Source organism: Cupressus sempervirens, chromosome 2, assembly GCF_028749045.1.
Source record: "Cupressus sempervirens isolate cs-2001-9-10 chromosome 2, ASM2874904v1, whole genome shotgun sequence".
NCBI classification, from domain to species: domain Eukaryota; kingdom Viridiplantae; phylum Streptophyta; class Pinopsida; order Cupressales; family Cupressaceae; genus Cupressus; species Cupressus sempervirens.
The window spans coordinates 133,406,893-133,430,201 of NC_143119.1; positions in this window are offsets into that span (position 1 = coordinate 133,406,893).

The window sequence follows — 23,309 nt, forward strand, 5'->3', positions numbered from 1 at the left end:
CCCTAAATCACAAGGATGATCGTATATGCATGAGAAGGTCAAGGATAGAGTGAGGAAGGCTAAGTTTGATGATTAGAAGTAGAGATCAGATAGAGCAACCTAGCAATGAAGGAAGAATAGAGCATATCAAATAAGGAAATCAATTCAGACAAGGAAAAAGAAGATCTACAATTTAACATAAAGCGATAAACAAAGGATCAAGTATTGAGTCATTCTAACAAGTGCATCAGGTCAAATCTCTTAACATAGTGGTTTTAATAGACCTATTTAAATATCCTAATAGAGTGCTTACTTGGTTGTAAGTTTTAAATCCTTTAGTCAAGGTAGACCTGACTGTCTTGTAAGTTCCTAACAAGACAGACCCTTTACAGGGTAGATAACTAGAAGTGATCAAACATTTAGTCTTAACAAGCACACTTTATTGCTATAGTAGTGAATATTTGTGGGTATCATCCCCACCCTAGTTTTACCTTCACCTTGGAGGGTTTCTGGGTAATCAAATATTTGTGTTATGTGTTTACATTTATGTTTATGGATGTGATGCATAGCTAGATCTATTTTAGTTCTACCATTTTATGGTTGTATGGTATATGAACTAAGATATGAGATGAGAAAATGGTGAATGCATTTATTTTGTTTCAAGGAGTTAAAAAAATTTGTAGATCCTAATTCACACCCCCCCCCCTCTCAGTATCTTACTTCCTAATAAGACTTACAATAATTGGTAGTAGAGCTTTATTCTCAAAGAAGTCTAACAACTTGAGAGTTAAGATCTTGGAGATGGAGGCTTACAAATTGGGGAAGATCATTGAAAATCATATGCTTGACATCCAGATCATGCTGCAATAGCTTGAAGTAGCAAGAGAGGAGTTGGGGAAATCCTTAAAGAAAAGAAGAGATATGGTCATTCAATAAAATGACACACTCTATCAAGAGGTTGACACCAAAGGAATGTTTGAAGATGGTAATTCTAGTGAAATTGATGCAACAATAGTAAACCTATTGGAGAAGAACAACATTCTGAATGAACAAGTTAGAGGATTAAAGAGAGAACATGAAATACAATCAGTGAGGCTATGTGAAGTGGCTAAAAAGAAAAAGAAAGTTGAAGAAGACAAAGTCATGGCAGAAGAAGACAAAAGAAAAATGACTACTAGACTTAATGAAAGATAATTTGATGTGCAAAAGCTTACAAATAATCAGTTGGACATGATGAATCAATTGCTACTTACAAACCAGAAGTTGAATAGAAAGGACAAAGATTACAAAGTGACCAGTTGAGAAATGAGTTAAGATCTAAGAAAGAACTATTGGGAAGAATGAACAAACCTAGTGAAGCTATAAGATACTTTGAAGAACTGATGAGATCACCAAGGTCATCCAATGACATCTTTGGTTTAGTACATATCAAGCACTCTTCATGTACTGAAAAAGGAGAATTATCCAAGAGTATAGATCAATGAAATGAAAAACCAAAAGGCAAGCCTACATGTCATCATTGTGGAAAATTAGAACACAAAAAATATTTGCAGAAGCAAGATTGGTGAGCAAAATTCTAAACTTAAATTCAATGGACAATATTTTAACTGCAATAAACAAGGAAAACAACCACATGAATATATGTCAAAGGCAAGCAATATACCTATTGCACCTAGATTTGATTGACATTGCTATAACTATCAGAAATATGGACATAGAGCTCAAGAATACAAATCCAAAGGAAAACCTATCTTAACATCCAAGAAGAAAGAGTGTGCATCTAAGAAAGGTAATTCTTATAACTAGGATTACAACACATGGTATAGTTGTTATTATTGTGGATAATATGATCACATACCAAAAAATTACATTAGGACACATTTTAGAGGCAACTACAAGAAATTGTTAAATAGAAGTTTAATTTGCTTTAGTTGTCACAAGGTTGGACATGTTAGCAAGAATTGTAGGACTCAAGCACCTGCACCAAGAAATGAACACATCAAAGGAAAAATAAAATTTGATGTAAAGAAAACAAGGAACCTAGAGAAAGAAGGTAGAAGTAGGAAGTAGTGGATCAAGTGAAGCCAAGATCACCCAATCCAATGGATCAAGTGATCACACCACTTTTAACTAACAAAAGAAGGTATACAAGGAACTGTACACTTGAATGATAAATTATATACTAGTTCCTAACAAGAGATATGATTGAAAGTCCATACCTACATGAATTGAGATGCACAAGGATAGATCTAAGGAAAGAACTAAACAAAATAATTCATACGCATAATAGATGCCAAATATCAGTATTATTGCCTATAGTGACTAATTATTGCTATATGAGTTGAGCTCTCATACAAAGCTAAGTTGATATCTTGACCAAGCTAAGAATGTGACTACCAATGAAGGCCGAGCGATGGAAGGAAAGTAGTGCAAACAAAATTTTATGTGAAGGTTGAGATAGTTGTAATGCACGTAACACAGTACAAAGCATTTATTGAATACATAATTCAACAAAGTGAAGGTTTATATTGAATTTTTGAAGATCATTTTAATTCACCAAGTGATTTCAAACCTTCAGAGTGATTCAAAGGCGATTAAACAAGAAATTTCATTGAAAGTTTGTGCGGATCTACAACATGCCAATGACAAAATTGTAGAACAAAGTAAGTAAGACTTAAGAATTTAATTTAATTATTTTGAGAAGTTGTTGAAGTTATTTTCAAAAACACTATTTTGATAATGACATCTTTCGCATCTACATCTGGCAAGGAAATGTCGAAGGAAAACAACACTCAAATTGTGAGGAATGATCAATGTCCTCCACCAAAGTTTAAGGCATACCTTAACATCACAATGATTGGAGATATAGTAGGCACTTTGTCATTGATTCCTCCTAGACTAATTATGGTACATTACATTTGTTCATGCTACATGTGCAAGGTTGGAGATATTGGAGACTATGAATTGTGAAATGCCTATGATAAATTATGTGAAAATGGAATTTTAAAAGACAAGAACAAGATCCTTGCTAAGAAAGGGCTTACTCATGCCCTAGCCTTTCTTAAGGTTTTTAAAGTGGAATGGATAAATATTTTCTTAAGTAGAGTACACAACATGAAATTGTTACTAGAAGGTGGACCAATAAAAATCAATAAGGCAATAATTCACTAAGCGACTAGATATCCAATCCTAGATCAATTGAAGACAATGAGTTGTGCAATGAAAATTGTTATTGCAGATCAAATGAATGCCAAGTGGAACAGTCGAGGAATGTAAATAGATGACACTAAAGATCTCATTGTTGAATTTTTTATACATGTGATAGTTTTAAGCATGCATTCAGCACCTGGATTTTTATACTTTAAAAATCAGCTTGGTTGGAAAAGATTCCTGAACCATTTGAGTTTCTCATTGGTTTTAATACTGATGATTCTTGTGTAAAGTTTTACTTCATGAAAGAGGCAGCGATATGAGATTGTGTTGAACTTGAAATTGGGACCTCCAAAGTTCAAGGTTCAAAATGTGAAGGTTTGAATGTATTATTGTGATGTGGAGCCTAATCAAACTCAGAGGTTTATTTAACACAATTTCTCTCTAGATTATTTCTAAAGGGGTTTGGGGGTAGCACCCCCAAGATGTGGTTAAGAGGCAACACCCCAAGTGCGCTCCCTATCATAGTACAGGGTGGGGTCGAGGCGCAACACCCCTATGGGGGTTTTCAGGCGCAGTACCCCTGAAGCCAAAAATGACCTTATATTGTAAAAGGTGTCAGCTACTATTTTTATATTATTCTAACCTTAATTTTGTAAGTGGAAAAAAGCTTATATAAAAAGGCTTAGGGTTAGGGATTTTCATAAAGTGTGATGTGAAAATTGGTTCCTGTATTGATATTGAGCTGTAAGGGATTACAGAGTGTAATTAGATTGTAATCACTAGATAATAATAATATTGGACTTGTTGTTGGTGGATGTATCCTAGGGATTGGGTGAACCATGTTAAATCTTGGTGTCTTGTGTTCTCTTATGTGCAGTCCATTATTTTCTGATATTGGTTATATTTGCATGTAACTATTATTTCTGTCTGAGGTTAATCCAAACAAGTGGTATCAGAGCCAAATGGTCATTATTTTTTGTTTTGTTTTTTTAGCCAAACCATCATCATTTTTTTTAGCAATCCTCTATAGGAAGGTCTCACATTTGAGTGGAAGTCTCATGATTGAGTAAGAGTGATGGAAAATGAGGGCAAGTTGAGGGTTCACAAGTTTAATGGGTAGAACTTTCAGTTATGGAAGATGCAAATGGAGGACTATCTTTATCAGAAGGATTTATGGAAGTCGTTGGTAGGAAAAACTAAAAAACTAGGGAACTATGACAAATGAGGACTAGGATCTCTTAGAAAAAAAGGCACTTGAAAGCATTCAGTTATGTCTAGCACCATCAATGGCATTTAACATTACAAAATTGAAAACAATAGAAGAGTTGATGGAAACCCTAGCAAAATTGTATGAAAATCCCTCTACTTCAAATAAGGTGTTTCTCATTAAGTGTTTATTTAATATGAAAATGGCAGAAGGTGGATTTGTTGTAGATCATTTAAATGAGTTTAATACTATTACTAGTCAGTTATCTTCTATGGGTATTAATTTTGATGAAGATATTAGGGCTCTCTTGATTTTGTGTTCTTTGCCTAAAAGCTGAAATGGCTTGGTAATGGCTATGAGTAATTTTGTTTTTGGTTCTAATACCCTAAAATATGATGATGTGATCGGTGGTATTTTGAGAGAGGAAACTCATAAGAAAACCTCAAGTGGATCTACATCAGAAAGTGCTTTGAATGCACAAAGCAGAGGTAGAACAACTAAGAGAGTAAATAATTTTGGAAATCACGGGAAATCAAGAGGAAAGTCAGAGGGGAAGAGGTCTCAATGCAAAGGACCAAGAGATTGTTGGTACTATGGTAAAATATGGCATAAGAAGAAATATTACTAGACTTGAAAAAAAAATGAAGGAGATAAACCATAAGGGAATAAGGAGGCAAATGTGGTAAGTAACAGATCTGAAAAGTATGCTTTGCTTCTATCTTTAGAAGGTGTTGATGATTCATGGGTTTTAGATTCTAGAGCTTCATTTCATGCTACACCTCATAGAGGTTATTTCCTTGATTATGTCCAAGGGGATTTTGGGCTTGTTTATTTGGGGGATAATGAACCCTGTCAGGTTTTTGGAAAGGAAAAAGATAAGATTAAGTTGTAGAATGGGAATCATTGGCTACTACATGAGGTAAGACATGTTCCAAGGCTGAGTAGGAATTTAATTTTAGTAGAGCAACTCGGTGATGAGGGTTGTGTAGTTACTTTTAATGATAAAAATTGGAAGGTTTCAAAAGGTTCCTTTGTAGTAGCAAAAAGTGTGAAAGTAGGCACCTTATATCTTTGTACAGGTCATATTGTTCCTTCTACTTTGATTGTTTCAGAGAAAAATGAATGTTCAAGAATGGTTGTTGTAGTTGAGTAGGGAGAACAAATAGTTGCAGTAGATTCTGATACAATGCTATGGCACAATAGACTTGGGCACATGAGTGAGAAAGGTATGAAAGTACTTCATTCAAAGCAAGTTTTACCAAGTTTGAAATGTGTCAATATGGATTTTTGTGAAAGTTGTGTATGGAAAACAAAAGAGTGAGTTTTGTGAAGACTAGGAAGAAAAAAAAGTGAGAGATTAGAGCTTGTATATACGGATGTATGGGGACCAGCTCAGGTATCTTCTCTTGGTGGCTCTTATTATTATGTTACATTTATTGGTGATGTAATTAGAAAAGTATGGGTTTATTTCCTTAGACAGGAATCTGATGTATTTCAAACTTTCAAGAAATGGAAATGCTTGGTTGAAAATGAGACTAGTAAGAAATTAAAATGTCTTAGATCTAATAATGGTGGTGAGCATTGTAGTCATGAATTTGAAGAGTATTGCTCCACTAATGGTATTCACAGACAAAAAACTATTCCAAGGACTCCACAAGAAAATGAAGTGGTTGAATACATGAACAGGACTATAATGGAGCATGCAAGAAGCATGAGGTTGCATGTAGGGTTGCCCTTAAACATGTGGGCAGAGGTTGTTAATACTAATGTATATTTGAATAATAGAGGTTCCTCTACTCTTTTGGGTTGTGGTATTCCAGAGGAAGCATGGACTAGTATGAAGGTGAGTTATTCTTTTCTCAAAACCTTCAGTTGTGAAGCATTTGTTCATATAGATTCTGAAAATAGAACCAAGATGGAAGTTAAGTCAAAGAAATGTGTATTTGTTGGATATGGCATTAATTAATTTGGTTATAGGCTTTGGAATTTTGAAAATCATAAAATTGTAAGAAGCGGGGATGTCATATTCAATGAGAAAGTGTTGTACAAAGATTTGTTGCAGCAACATGAGAAGAAAGAAAATGATTATGTAGTGTTGGATGATACTCCAAAAGCTAATGTTCTAGCATTTCCTCATGATCTGCAATAACCGTAACAATAAATACCACACACCCTAGTGAATGTTAAACGATCAACAAGGCTAAGTAGACCTCCAGAAAGATTTTCTCCCTCTTTGTATTCTATTTTACTTACTAATGATGGTGAACTTGAATGTTACCATGAAGTTGTGCAAGTGGATACTAAGATTCAATGGGAGTTTGTAATGAAAGAAGAAATGGACTCTTTACTAAAAAATAAGACATGGGATTTATGCAAGTTTCTTGCAGGTAAAAGGGCTTTATAGAATAAGTGGCTTTACAGGTTAAAAAAAGAGAATGGAGGTAACAAATGATTTAAAGCTAGGTTAGTGGTAAAAGGATTTGCACAGAAAAAGGGCATTGATTTTAATGAGATATTTTCTCCTGTTGTTAAAATGACTTCTATTTGCACTATTTTAAGTATTGTGGCTACTGAAGATTTGCATTTGGAGCAACTGAATGTTAAAATAATCTTCCTTCATGGTTATTTGTATGAAGAGATATATATGGCATAGCCACAACAATTTGAGGTCAAAGGTAAGGAGAACTTAGTGTACAAATTGAAGAAAATATTATATGGCTTGGAGCAAGCACCTCGACAATGGTGTCTAAAATTTGACAGTTTTATGCATGAGCATGGATATAGTAGGTCTCATTCAGATCATCATATTTATTTTAAGAGGTTGGATGATGATAGCTACATTATTTTATGTTTATATGTTGATTATATGTTTGTAGTTAGGTCTAACATGAATCACATTAAAAGTTTGAAACGCCAATTAGCACATGCATTTTCTATGAAGGATTTGGGGGCAGCAAAACAAATCCTTGGTAGGAAGATTAAAAAAGATAGAAAGAACAAGAAATTGGCATTATCTCAGGTTGATTATATTGAGAAGGTGTTGCAACATTTGTCTATAGAGAATACTAAAGTTGTCAACACACCTTTCCCTTGTCATTTGAAGTTGACTAAGGAGATGTGTCCCAAGACACAAGAAGAGGAGGATAAGATGTCCAAGGTACCTTATGCTTTAGTTGTAGGAAGCTTGATTTATGTTATGGTATGTACAAGGCTAGATATTGCACATGTAGTGGGAGTCGTCAGCAAGTGTATGAGTCATCCAGTGCTTGAACATTGGAATGTAGTTAAATGGATTCTTAAATATTTGAGAGGAACAACCAATAAGTGTTTATACTTTAGGGGCTCTACTACTGATTTATAGGGATATGTTGACTCAGATTTGGTAGGGGATATTGATACCAGGCAGAGTACTGCATGTTATGTATTTACTGTTGGTGGAGCAGTCATGAGATGGGTTTCTAGGTTACAGAAGGTTAATGCTTTATCCACTATAGAGGTAGAGTATATTGTTGCTACAGAGGTAGCCAAGGAGATGATATGGCTTTAGTTCTTCATAGAAGAGTTGGGACATCCACAAAGGGATAATTATTTGTTCACAGATAGCCAAATTTCCATTCATCTTGCAAAGAATTCAGCTCTACATTCAAAGACTAAGCACATACAGTTGCGGTACCATTTTATTTAGTCAGTTTTGGATGATGGACAATTAAAACTAGAGAAGATACATACACATGATAATCTAGCCAATATGTTTACAAAGGTATTGACAAGGTAGAACCTAAATTCCTCTTTAGCTTCAATTGGTCTTCTCGACTGAATAGAATAAAAGAACAATAGAGTCCAAGATGGTTTGATATATTCTAGTGGGAGCAACAAGATTAGCGGTGCTATGATTAGTCTCCAAGTGGGAGGGTATTATTATGGAGTTTGATCAATCTCCAAGTGGGATATTATTGTGATGTGGAGCCTAATCAAAATCAGATGTTTATTTAGTGTGGTTCCACTCCAAATTATTTCTATGGGGGTTTGGGGGTAGTGCCCCCAAGATGGGGTCCTGGGGCAACACCCTAGGTCCACTCCCTATCGTAGTATAGGGTGGGGTCGAGGGGCAATGCCCCTATGAGGGTTTTGAAGGGTAGTACCCCTAAAGCCAAAAATGACCTTATATTGTAAAAGGTATTGGCTACTATTTTTATATTATTCTAGCCCTAATTTTGTAAGTGGCAAAAAGCTTGTGTAAAAATTCTTAGGGTTAGGGATTTTCATAAAGTGTGATTTAAAAATTGGTTCTTGTAGCGGTATTGAGCTATAAGGGATTACAAATTGTAATTACTTGTAATCATTGGATAATGATAATATTAGAATTGTTGTTGGTGGATGTAGCCCAGGGATTGGGTGAACCATGTTAAATCTTGGTATCTTGTATTTTCTTATGTGCGGTCTATTATTTTTTTGATATTAGTTATATTTACATGTATTATTTCTATCTGAGGTTAATCCTAACATGTGTGATTCAAGTTCACCAACTCAAATTTCAAGTTCAAGTACAAGTTCAGGTTCAAAATTTGGGTTCATCAGGGACCCACCATTAAAATATTCAAGGTTAAGAATTCAAAACACAAAATCGCATAGGTTCATCCACATGGCTAAGCTCTTCAATTCAAGGTGTCCAAACAAGGTACTGCACTTAAAATTCAGATGAGTAGATTCAATTTCAATGGCATTGTTCAAGATGAAAGCCTTGTCAGTATAGAGACACAATCACAAGATTCAAAGAATAGAGGTTCATAAGTTTTGTCTGCTTGAATTCAAAGTCTTCTTTCACTTAGCTCCTAAAGTTTCAATATTCAAACCAATGAAACCAATGAATATGGGTTGCCTGAAGTCTAAATAAAGAAGCCCAATCATTGATTCGTCAATTTAACCTAAATTGCAATTTTATTTGCAATTAGGGACTCACTTTTGGATGAGATTTAAATTCTACAATGCACATGATATCATACTTATTGTTCACATTGCTATAGCTAAGTCAGTTTAGAAAGAAAGTAAAATAATGTTACTACATGATTGTCAAAAATGAGTTTTCCTACAAAGCATGATATAAAATTTAGAAATAACATTGACAAGACAGTATTGAGTTCCAAACATCTTGATATGGAGAAGTTGAATATCCTATAGATAAGCAATCATGAGGAGGGTTGCTCAACTTCAAACAGGGATCCCCACATTCAAACAGAGGATGAGGATAATAAAAAAGTGATCAACAAAATGTCATGAGGTCATCCAGTTCATATACACCTCTTCAATGATCTAAGGCTTCAAATAGGGCAATCCAATGGGCCCAAATGAAACTAGGTTGTAATGCCTCTATATTAGTACATCTAGGTTTGGCACAGCGAAGGCTATAGACATTTGAAGGCTATAGACATCTGTAGGAAGTTTGCACAAAGTGATGGAGCAAAGAAAAAAAAGGTGAAGCCCATTGATTACATCAGGGAAGCAGATGTGCTTGACTCACAACATTGCAAACATGTGTCTCTCATTGGTAGAATAAGACTAAGCATAATGGTAGATCCCATAAAACACCATTCAAATGAGAATATATAGAGCATGATAATAATTGTCAGATGAATGTTGGGTATGTAGATGCAATAATTGATTCATAGTTTAGAAAGACAGATAAGGTAGATTAAAAAAAAATTGCAATCGCATTCACCAAAGTGACTCCTGTGTTCTATCAGAAAATAGAAATATGAATGGTGCTTTACAAAAGTTCACAAGCATTCAATGATTTCTCATTATAGGATCCACTCAACTATTAACTAGAAAGGAATATCAGAGCCAAGGACTCACTCATTAGAAGCATCAAACTTCCTTCATGTCCGATTCATCAATGCAAAGGAAGTCCCACTAGTCATCTAAGTCTTGCTCCATTCCCACCTCTCTGCCATATCCCATGAGTAGAGGCAAAATTCAATACATCATAGGAAGGCATTGGTGATAAAGACGCCACTACTATTTGTAAATTTTAGTGTCAAAGACAAGTAGATACCTAACCCAAGCATGAAGTCATCCATGCAATGTAGTTATCAGGGGTGATTACTTAGTTATCAATGCTAAATGGCTCAGATGCGAAGGCACAACATATGTGAACTATCTAAAAAATGTAGATGTATGGAGATACAAATTGTTAGTAGAGGTAAGATGACTACACACATGATGATTTTGGACCAAGCAATCAGCATTCCATCATCCTCAGTGAGATACACACTTCTTAAAGTGTGGATGTAGCTAGTGTTGGAAGTCGATGGGAGTTTGAGATCAGAGTCGATCTTGCTAATATGAGGCAAATTTGGTCACCAATTCACAAAAGATATAAATGTAGGCATCAAAGAGATGGATCACATAATGAAGATGGGTAGTTGAGCTTTGAGAAGACATCAAGTAATTTCATACCTAATTAAGCAATGTTATACGATTCTCAGCAGATGACATTTGTCAATCAATTTTAATTTACATATATCGAGAGCCTATATAATAAAAAGAGATAATATGTGAGAATCATTTTTTTTAACTAAAAGAGGAAGTGAAAATTTGATAGAGTACTTATTAGAGATTCTCAGTAGTGATAATGGTTCTTCTTTTGACTCTTGACAGTCCTAAGGTTGCAGAAGGGGAGAACATATTTTCATGGTGTTTTGATTGTAATAGGAGAAAGATAGAAGGCTTTTATTTGATATTTTATTTTCTACAATCTTGATTGTACTGGAAGATATAGAATATTCATATGGTTATTCTATTGTGTTTTGGAATGAAAAAAAATGCATATATTAGATCTTAATGTTTGTATGTTCATTATTTTCGGTTGAAATAGATCATGCAGACTTATCTTCTTAATTTTGAATATAGTTTTGCATCATTACACCAAGTGATCATGTGATTGTGAATCAGTTGGCTCTCAAATCCATAATCTACAATATAAGTACTTTAAATTCCTTTTTCATCCTCTATTATGTGAAAGATTTGATAAGAAATCTTATGGTTGTCTAACAATCTTTCTCTTCATGCTTACTATGTAAATCTTATAAGCACATTCATTTCATGTTTATGGATGGATGTTAAAACCTTTGTATCTTCAAGTTAAATACATAATCAATTTATATAATTCATTGAATATCTTTTCACGAGGGAGTTGTACCTCTCAATTCAAAGGAGAGTTATCAATCAATGACAATTTGTCCAATTGTTAGTATCTTTTTGTTCTTCCACTTGGGTGTATTGAGTCATATATTGCAATTCTTTTTGAAGGGTGAATCTATTTACTAACAATAGCACACAAGATCTATCAATCGAGCTAACTTAATAGTGTTCCATGCATAGCAATGGACCTAAGTTATAAGATTGTGAAGAAATATCATAGTTATGATCTTTCCAAGCTACAATTGACACAATTGACAGAGAATCTTGGAGTGATAAGGAAGGCTAAGAACACATCATGTGTTAGATTATGGCCACTAATCAGGAAATAACTATACATGATCTCAATTTAGTCCATCTTGATCCTTTCTAATCTGATATGAAATTGATGTATCCTCGATCCTCTATTCTACAAACTAATTCTGCAATTTTGTCCTTCTTCTAAGTAACCTTGAATGTATACTGATCAATTCACCCCTTTCACTTCCTTCAAATCTTCACTAGCATCACCTCCTCACATACATTCACTAATTCTCTCTTTCATACTTGAATTATGGGGCTTTGTCTCCCTTTAAAAAGACTTTGGTGGCAAAAAAAAATTTGGGCCCTATTTTATCGAGATTCATAGATTCGCCATTTGTAGATTCAAGCCGACATGTTATAACCCTAAAGCAATTTAATATTTGTATAAAAGGGCTTAGGGCTAGGGATTATAATATAGTGTGATGCGAAATTGCTTCTTGCAGTGGTATTGAGCTGTAAGGGATTACGGACTGTAATCAGGTTGTAATCACTGGATTGTAATAAGATCAAACTTGCTGTTTGGTGGACGTAGCCCAAGGATTGGGTGAACCACATTAAGTCTAGGTGCCTTGTGTTCATTTCTATGTGATCTATTTATTTCTATTATTGGTTATATTTGCATGTAGTTTTTATTTCTGCCCGTGGTTTATCCTAACATCATGTAAGTTTGGGTCACTATTGGTTTGTATATTTTTATATGTACAAAATTTGTTCGCAACTGTTGGAACTGTAGTATGGGATAAGACTGGACCTATGACCAAAAAAATTAATGATTTTATTGAAAAATTGGGTGAAATTTTTGAAACCATTATGGATGGTTACTTTGAGGAATTTAAAGGAAAGATGATAAAAAGATTGAGGATTCCACAATCAGTTGTAGACCACTATTATGAAGGTATCTGACATTGATTTCACATATGCACAAGCTCCACTACCAAGGGTTGAATGGTTAATACCAATGTAATATGAAGTAAATATATATGAAATCATTGAACCTATTACTACCCTATTATTTGAAGAAATTGACAAGAATGTCGAGCCTTTTGGCAATTATGAGTTAGTCAAGATCAAAATGATGATACAGACTAAAGTGTTGAAGATGGATAGAAAGAGGAAAAATATAATATTTTATCTTGAGGGAAAACTAAGTGAAGGACCCCTATAGATAATAGAAGGTAAGGGAGAAGATGAGAAATCATAGGAAGAAGAGGAAGAATCCAAAGGAAAAGAAGTAGTGATTGTCAAGCCTAAGGAAACAAAACAAAAGAAAATTGTAATAGTGGATCTCAAGGTAGGGAATTGAAAATAGTTGTTACCCCTCTTACCCCTAAACCTAAAAGAAGGATAATTACAAGGCAACGATCCAAAGGATCACTACCTACTACTACTAAGACAAAGAAAAGCACAGTAAATATATACATAAGCCAAGTAAAGGAAAGGAAACACCCGAGAGGAAGCAAGTTGCAAAAGGGTGTGAGAAGTGTCCACAAAAGAAGCCAAGAATGAAGTTAGTCATCATGCTTGGTGATGAGGAGGATGAGGGAGAGAGAATCGAGTATGATGATTTGAGTAAACTTCAAATTGTTCCTAGGAGACCTCCAATGGACATTGACTAGGTATGTGAGAACATTAGGAGTTCAACAAGAATAACAGGCTTCAAACATATTCATTATAATTCTTTGGATAAGGAAAATCAAGAGAAATTTGAAAAAACTATGATAGATATGATGAAAAAAATTAAATATACACCTATAGAACTAGGCAAAGGCATTCTAGAAAACTTGTACAATAAATTGGAAGCAAAATGGAAGTGGGCATTATCCATAGAGAGGCAAATAAGAGAGGCTACATTGGCCCAAACAATGCCAAACTTAGGGAAGACCTATACATCTATTTCCCTAAGAGATTTTGTGAAGAAGTTTGTACCAAAGAAAAGAGCTTATAAAATTTTGAGGAATAAAGAAGATGAGATTTTACATGAAAGTGTTTTGATATGGAAAGCATTTGGGTTGTCACTTCCATCAGTAGCAAAGGAGAAAGAAGAAGAAGGAAGAGATGCAATTGAGTTCAATAATTAGGAAGATTATGATGCACTAGATAATTTGGTAGAAAAAATGAGTACAAAGGAAGAGGAGAGTGAACAACAAGATGTTGTCACTATAGAAGACATCCCTAAGAGAAGCAACATAATCTAAATGTTTTGACTGAGGAAGAACTGAAAAGTGTTGCACTTTAGATTGTAGACACTCTTCTTCCATGCACTAATATAGTATTAATACAAATCTAGGATTATCCACGGATTGATAGTGCATCAACTGTAATCACCCAAATTGATAATTTTCAAATTACATCAGTCATAGTTGATAATAAGTATCAACAAGATGTAAGTGTCAAGGAGCAGGGAAAAGCTTTAATATTGATTGAATGTTCCTCTCATGTGGCTAATCTTGTTGTCAAAAATGATGAAATTGATAACCATGGTCAAGCAAATCAATCTACACATATTGTCTCAAGACCTCATATTGAGGGAACAAAGGAGGCTAAACAATTTGAGCTTGCAAAGAGCGAGGAACTAAAAAAGCAAGAGGTTATCCAAGCCCTCATATAGTTGTTGAGTGTTGTTAGTGTATCTACAGAAGCATCAATTGTAACACCTATTCAACAAGTAATACCTCCTTAGTAGGATATCACTTCTATAGGTTAACAAACACCAAGACCAAGTGCTAAAGGGAAATAATTGCAAATCACACTTTCGAGCGTCAACACTCCAAGGTCACAATTAGTTGAAAAGAAAATTGAGTCACCTGAGACTCCAATGACCTTAGATGAGGTCATTAAACTTTCCAAATATGACCCTAACACTATGACATTTAAAAAAATGCAAATCCTACAAGCATTGCTGAGTAGAAAGACAAAGCAAGAACAACTTAGAAGAGAGTTCAAGGAAAAACATGTATGACATGATATAAAGGGCACTTTTGTGGATGCATTTGAGATTCAAAATGTAAATTAATAGGCACCAATTTTGGAACAATTAGTTCATATTGTTGAAGAGGTTAATAATGAGGATATAGAGATCAATGAGAATTTGATGAGATGGTCTACAAAAAAGTTTTGAGCACAAAGTTTTAGAGAAATTCTCAATAGAAATTATAATAAATTAGGTTAAGCTTTCAAAACTTGCAAATATGTTAGAAGGTATTTTGAAGAATATTCATTCTTTTTATATAAAGCTTTGTGATTTTGAGTTCTTCACCATGGAGAATCAACATTCAATTGATTAGTTGCAACCAGATATGAAGGCAAGTATACATTCTTTGAGCAAGGATGCAAGTTCAAGTTCTCATCAATTCAATAAATTGACTTTTTTTCAAGGAAGGTTAGCCGATTTGATGGTTGGAGATGGAAGCATTAGATCCAAGTTTATTTCTATCCAAACCATGTTGCTACCTCATTTGGAGGTTATGAAGAAATCCTTGTCAGCTGCCAAGGACTTAGTCAAGAGAGATTTGCATCTCTCTATTGCAGATAGTTTAGTTGATCTAACAGCTCAGCTATAAATCCATATTCAAGTTATGGAATTTATAAGATCAAGTTGGAATCATGGATTAGAGATGATTTTATAGAATTGCAAATCATTTTTTGATAAGTACAATTTGACCCCTCCAAACCCCAAGCCATAAGTGACAAAATTAAGGGGGAAATCATAATCATGACCCATACTACAAGGGGGAAATATGAGATATGCAATTTAATATCAAATATCATAGATCACAGGTACAAATATTTGTTTTTGGAGAGACATGTACATATGTTGTATATAGTGAAGTCTTTTTGGAGACAGAACCACAGTCTAAGGGGGAGTGATATTTTGCTATTTTGAATAGAATACTAAGTCATGACAAAATTCTTTTGCCACTAATGTCAAAGGGGGATATTGTTTATCTCTAAGCCTTGTTGCCTATTAGGATTCAAAACTTATCATTTTCTAGGCAAAGTTGGTCAGTCATCACTGTGACCGAGCCACTGCAAGTTGGTCAGTCATTTTGGAGTTTGAATATTCATGTACTTTTTTATATTTCAATAAGCTAAGTGAGTCTAAGGTTGTTGAGCACCCCATAGTTATGACCAAGCATCAGGATATTCAATTGCCAAGTAAACCAGTTTTGACATATGTGTTTGTAATGACACAAACACTTATGTAAATCATTTTGGCCAACTTGTATGTGATATTTGTGGATTGTAGAGACAACTAAGGAGGTAATTACAAATTTTATCAAAGGACATCAATACCTAGGAAGACAGAGTAATCAATCAAAAAATTAGAAGAACTAAGCGGCAAAAGGGAGAACTCTGGATCATTGATCATGATCTAGATACTTCTCTAGTTGTCTATTTCAGAAAGTACCAAGCCCTAAATCATAAGGATGATCATATATGCATGAGAAGGTCAAGGATAGAGCAAGGGAGGCTAAGTTTGATGATCATAAGTAGAGATCAGATAGAGCAACCTAGCAGTGAAGAAAAAATAGAGCATATCAAATAAGGAAATCAATTTAGACAAGGAAAGAGAAGATCTACAATCCAACATAAAGTGTTAAAAAAAGGATCAAGTATTGAGTCATTCTAACAAGTGGATCAGGGAAAATCTCTTAACATAGCAATTTTAATAGATCTATTTAATTCTCCTGATAGAGTTCTTACTTAGTTGTAAGTTTTAAATCCTTTAATCAAGGTAGACCTAACCTTCTTGTAAGCTCCTAACACAGACCCTTCATAGGGTAGATCACCAAAAGTGATCAAACATTGTAGCCTTAACAAGCACACTTTCTTGCTAGAGTAGTGAAGATTTGTGGGTGTCATCCCCACCCTAGTTTTACCTTCACCTTGGAGGATTTCTAGGTAACCAAATATTTGTGTTATGTGTTTACATTTATGTTTATGGATGTGATGCATAGCTAGATTTATTTCAGTTTTATATTTTATGGTTGTATGGTATATGAACTAAGATATTGAGAAAATGGTGAATGTATTTATTTTGTTTCAAGGAGTTTAAAAAATTTTTAGATCTTGGTTGACCCCCACCCACCCACCCTCTTAATATCCTACTTCCCAATAAGACTTCCAACAAGCTTTATTGCCTCTAGATCATCTCTCCTTCCTTTGTACTTGAAGTCTTTCATTTCCTCTTTCTTATCTCTGTTAGAACATCTACCAACAATATGATCAACTTTGTTACATGTAAAATAAATTATAGGAAGTTTACCTTTGTATATGCCTTTTTCTCTAAGAAGTCTTCTAGCCAACAATGCTTCAAGCTCATCATCGCATCCACTATCATTTTCCACATACTCTCTCTTTTTCTTTTTCTTATATCCATCAAGGGTTAGTTGTGCTTTGAATGTAGATTCAACATTAGCAAGGGAGTAATTATCAAAATTTGATAATTCAAATTTAGTAAGTCTACCAATCATACTATCTAAGGTTAGATCATTACCAAGTGTACATCTCAATTCTTGAATTGCAGATACCCTAATTGCATATATAGGAAGTAAAGTTCTTAATACATTACTTATCATAATCTCATTAGATATGTCTCCTCCAACTCCTCTAATAGCATTCATCGCTTCTTTGATTCTACCACAATACTATGCAATAGTCTCACCTTCTTTCATTCTCATGTTATCAAACTTTCCTTTCAAGCTGTTTGCCTTATCTCTCAGCACATTTTTGTCTTCTCCATGGATTTTTTCCAATTTGTCCCACATTTTCTTAGCAATAGTGCATTCCTTCCCATCATCAAATTTTTTATAACTCAGAGTCACTACAAATTCAATCATCATTTGGTTGTGCTCTTGCTTCTCTATCATTTGTTCAACTATCAAATTTTGCATAACTTAGAGTTACTGCAAGTTCAATCATCATTTGGTTGTGCTCTTGCTTCTCTATCATTTCTTCAACTATCTCCAATACCAAATAAGTGCAATCTCATCAGTCTTTTCCATACTGGGAAGTTCTCCTTGTTTAACTTAGGTATCTCTCTCTTGTACATCTTGATCTTTGGCTTGAGTCCCTTCAAAATTTCCTTTCAAGCACCAAAGCTCTAATACCAATTTTTATAATGATTTAGAATAATTGAGAGAAGGAGGCAGGGGCTAGATCTAGATTTACCAATTCAACTTTTAATAACTTCAACCAACTTAATTAATCTTAGATTCCCACTCTATTTATATAACATATCATCAACAAAACAACTTTTCATGTAATTGCTTAATTCTTTGCCTCCTATATGTATCGACTACCAGTAAATAAACTACTATAAAATAAAACATGCATAACAATAACATCAACACATGGAAATAACACTTTGACACTAGGATTTAATGTAGAAACCTAATTTGGGAAAAAAGCACCAAGTAACATGTAACCAATATTTCACTCTTCTAAAGTGAGCCCAGTTAAGAGCCAACCCTATTAAAGGTTATACAACACATTATTAAATGTGACCCAGTTAAAGGATTTAATCACCCTATTAGCAATAGAATTGTTAGAGGATTTTGGATCATTTCATTAGAATTTCACCTTGATTAAATGATTTACACAATGACTATTAGGTCAATCTTAATTAAAGGATTTTGACTGGTACAATGGTTAGATGTAACAATAGGTTTCATATTTAAAGTAAAACTCACTTTGTAAATTTAGATCTCCATTCACTCATCTGCTAGTTCATTGACTAGCCTCCATTCATATCTCCATCATTGATTTGCTTAACACCTCCTCAAGTAATCACTTCTCCATTCAACTCTTCAGACTTCACATTTGTTGTTATGTTCTTCACAACTTCTCCTTAAGATCAACAATCAACAATGAACCAACCTTAAAAAATATGTCTTATGCCTCCTTAAATAGGTGATTTTGATCTTTTTTCGCTTAAACATCATCGTTGATCTTAGGGTTAGGTCACATTCATTGAATCCTTCCATCTTTTTGTTCTCCTCCTTCTTCTAGAAACTTTTGATCAAATCCTTACCTTTGATCACTTAACAAACTCTCCTTGTGTATTAAATACACCATCTCATCAATCCTTATCTTCCACATGCTTTTGAATAATTCAAAATTCCAACTATGTTGGTCTCAAATTCAATTATTTCTCAAACTGTAACTTTTACTATCAATCAAAAATCACTGTGTTCTTCTGCTCGATTATTACTGTATAGCTTGAGACACACTATATAGTCTCACTCGACATCAACAAGCTAGCTTGGTCATCACTATGCTCAGTTACTACTAACACGTATTCATACATTTTCTTGGCAATAACTAACACTTGGCTTGAACTATTTTGTTTGCCTTCTATTTATGCTCCTTAATATTCTACTTTGGTTCCTTCATTGATCGAATAATGTTGATACTCAGTTAAGCTTATTCTTTTGACTTGTTCTTACTTTGAGCTTCATCTAACTATCTTCTTAACTTTATGTATTGATTGAACAACACATTATCTTGTCAACAACTAACTTGTCAAGTGCCCATTGTATTTCCATTATACTCAACTTCTCATCTATCTCTTATTTTCAAATTATCTTCATCAATCAAATGATATAACACTCTACACTATTAGCAAATGTCTCTCCAATAGGCTTGACACTTTGTCTTACCAATAGATTTGATATCAATGACAACATAAGAATTGCTACAATTGTAGTTTCCAACATATATTATCTCAAAATGCATGATTTCTAACTAATAAATTAATACTTGCACAAGCAATTGAAAACTTTAGTCTCCTCCTTTACACTAGAGACTAATAATGATCATATCAAGAAATATAATTAAATGACATATAATATATAAATAAATAGAAGCTAAAACAAATTTTGTCAACTTTTATACATAAACAATCAAATCAATTTAAGTGACAACAAAGTTAAGCATATAATTCTTATAAATATATATAGAGAGAGTGTCAAAGATCACCTCAACTATATTAAAAATTGCTTTGTGTAAAAAGTCTATTAAATCATAGAGACAATGACCTCTAATGAATGCTTAAAAAAATATCTGAGTTGGTTGAAATCCAGTTTTGTAAACTTTTATAAATATGTTGATCTTCAAGAAAACCATTACATATTGAAAAAATAATTCCATCAGTTGCCAAATTTTCAAACTAGACTTTTACTTAGATATTTTATAAGGAGTGAGAAAATATACAATTTGCAAGCCTTATTTGACTAAATAGCCACATATAAGAACATTGGTGGATAGATTCTATATCACATACCATCATCCTTACTGATTATGCTCAACCAATTAAGCAATAATCATTTGGCTTACTACTATTTTTGTATTAAATAATATCTTTGAAGTTCTAACTTATCTAGGTGGTTTATTTGAAATTTAGTTTCAAGTTACAAAAATATAAAACATGTAGTATAATTCTTCCTGACTATCCATAATGTTAGTCACACCCGACACACATTTTGCAAAATCTATAATTTTTTATAAATTAAAATTTCCTTGCAAAATTGTAGCACAATTTTTAGTACACTATTTAAAAATGAAAGTGAATTTTAGATCTATACTATTTAAGATAAACAAAGGAATTATTCAAATAAACAACTATCATCACCAAAGGCAAGATATGAATGTTCCTAAGTAAACCCTATAACAAAAGGCCAAATCTAATTTAAAAACCTCAATACAAGACATTTTATCTAGTATTGTGGATTTTTTAAAATTTTCAATACATATCAGAAACCCTAAAGTCCCTTAATGACTTAGTTACATGTTGTAAAGATTGAAGTAAGAAATACAATGCCGAACACTTTTTTAATGTGTCTTCTAGGACCTCTAGCATGATGATTACTTAAGTGCAAATTACAATTTCCTCAAATCAAATGAGAAAAATACATATCAACACTCAAGCTTCAATTTTAATAATGACATGGTTGGAAGTGCTTCCACTTTGAAATCCTCATAATAGTTCAACATCTTTTTCGTATCTTTATGAATAACATCACATAAAAAGCATTGCTCTATAGAGACTTTGTTGCTTAGGAAAATAAATGCTTTTTCAAAACTGTTTAGAAAATAAGAAAATTTACAAACCGCTTAGAAATTGTATTTTAGGGAAACATTTAGAAGGATTCCTTACCTCCACCCTTGTAATTATATTGACGGTAAAGTTGAGGGTGAATTCATTCTTGCTAAGGCATCCTAAGAGAAAGAAAGAAAATATATTAGAATATAAACCTATTAAAATTAAGCCTAAGAAAATTTAAATTACCTCAAACATCATAACGTAGAGGTCACACGATCCAAACCCTAAACTCTTCGATAAATTTATTATGGAGCAGTGGATATTCATATGGAAAGAATACATAAAGCTAAATGTTATTTTCAAACAATTCTCTTGCAAGTGAATGCCAATGATGGTTTTAAGATATGAAATAAATTATTGTGGTGCTATCATCTACCACCTATTTCTACATGTAAGCAAGATACGTAAGCAATGACAATGCATGTGAATTATTTTATAAACAATAACTACATACCACATCCATTTTTATCAATTTTATAAATTAATTAGAAAAAGACTACCAGAAAAAATAGTTTCAACCAATCAAAAAATGAAAACAATAGAGTGAAAAAATGACAAATATAATGAAATGCGTAAAACCATAGCTTAAAGGTTTTTTGCATAGTTTTCAAAGAAATATTAATTGAAAGAAAAGACACATAAAAACTTTAGTCTCCTATCTTAACAACAAGGACTAATAAATGATGAGAAACAAAATAAGGGTTGATAGCTTTGTGACTTAAGCAACTAATAGTTAATCTGAAATCTATCACAAATTATTATTTTTTATTGATAAACGGCCAAAGCCTTTTGATTATAATAACTTAATAAAAAATGCATTAGCATAGATCCATTCAAATGGGCACTGGTAGGAAAGAATGGAGAAGAAAGCCTCCAGTCTTGCCCGAGACCGAAGTCCTAAAAGTTTACAAAATTAAAAGGGGCATACCCTAGTTACCAACTTTCAAATTTAAATTTAGGGTACAGTAGGAATGCTTGATGATCATTACAAAATTACATTACAATCTTGCGATCTACATTAGCAAATCGGTGGTAGGGGTGAGAGGTGAGGGTAGAGGAATCATCCTGAACTTTGATAATGTACACAACTCTGTTATATTTCTTGGTTAAATTGTTACTCCTTGCTTCCCTGCTACTAAGTAATGCAGCTTAAAAGTATAGTTAGAATTGTTAGAAAAATAAAATACAAAGACCCTATTTACCAAATTACTTATTCATAAAATATAAAGAAAAAACTATAGATTCATACGGGTTCTTTTAAGCTAGAGTTAAGGTTAAAGATGACAAGATACTACAAAAATGCATATATCACCAAAAAGAAGATCGAATGTTTGATCAGTAAATTCTTGATAGTGTTAATGCATAGACAAATTTATCAAACCAAGATCAATGATGATCAAAACCACCCCCAAAAAGTAAACCAATAGCATAAACCATCTAAGCTCAAATTAGTGAGATGAAACCAAAATCTGCAGGAAAAGGGAAAGAACTGAGGGATATGATTAAATAGCATGAAAGATTAGTGATTAATGTGGTTCCTAAATGTCACGAGTTACCTCAAGGATGAGAATTAAATGATACTAAATAAGCATGATATGATTAAATCATTACTTTAAGTACCAAGGGAGAATGCTTAAAAGGGGCCTATGAATTATGATTACTTAAACAAACTAGATATTGATTAACTAGAAGAAAATCTTGTTCGTCCATTCCTTTTGTTAGCTAATAGGCCACCGTCTACATTACCCTCTTTGTATATATGATCAAATCTCACCTCTTCAAATTTGTCTAGAAGATTTATGGTTTTTTCTAATTTTGAATTTAATATCCAATTAGGGGTTTTCCCTTTTTTGAGAGCATTAAGGATGATCTAAGAATCTCCTTCAATGATAATATTCTTGATTTTTAATTTAATACTCTGGCTTAGTCCTTCATGTACTACTTCTAACTCTGTTATATTTTTCGAAGCTATTCCCAGGGGCTGAGCTCATTTAGTGATCCAATCTCCATATTCCTCCTCGATTATACACCCGATTCCTACTTCCCCCAAGTTCCCTCTTGAGGCTCCATCAAAATTAAGTTTCTTCCATCCTTCAGGAGGGGGTTCCCATCTACATTTTTGTCTAGCTATACTATTCTTTTTCTTATATATGAGAGGTGGATTAATTAGATGTTGCCAATTCTTTTCCATTTATGCCTCCCATTCTGGTTTTTTTTTTTTTTTTTAAAAAAAAAAACCACCTTCTTTTGTCATTTTTCTAAGATTAGAATTTATAAATTTTTTGATACTTGCTTCAATCTTATTAAAGAGAGATGTTGTTTTGAGTTCTTCATCATTGAAGATTCATCTATTTCTTTCCTTCCATA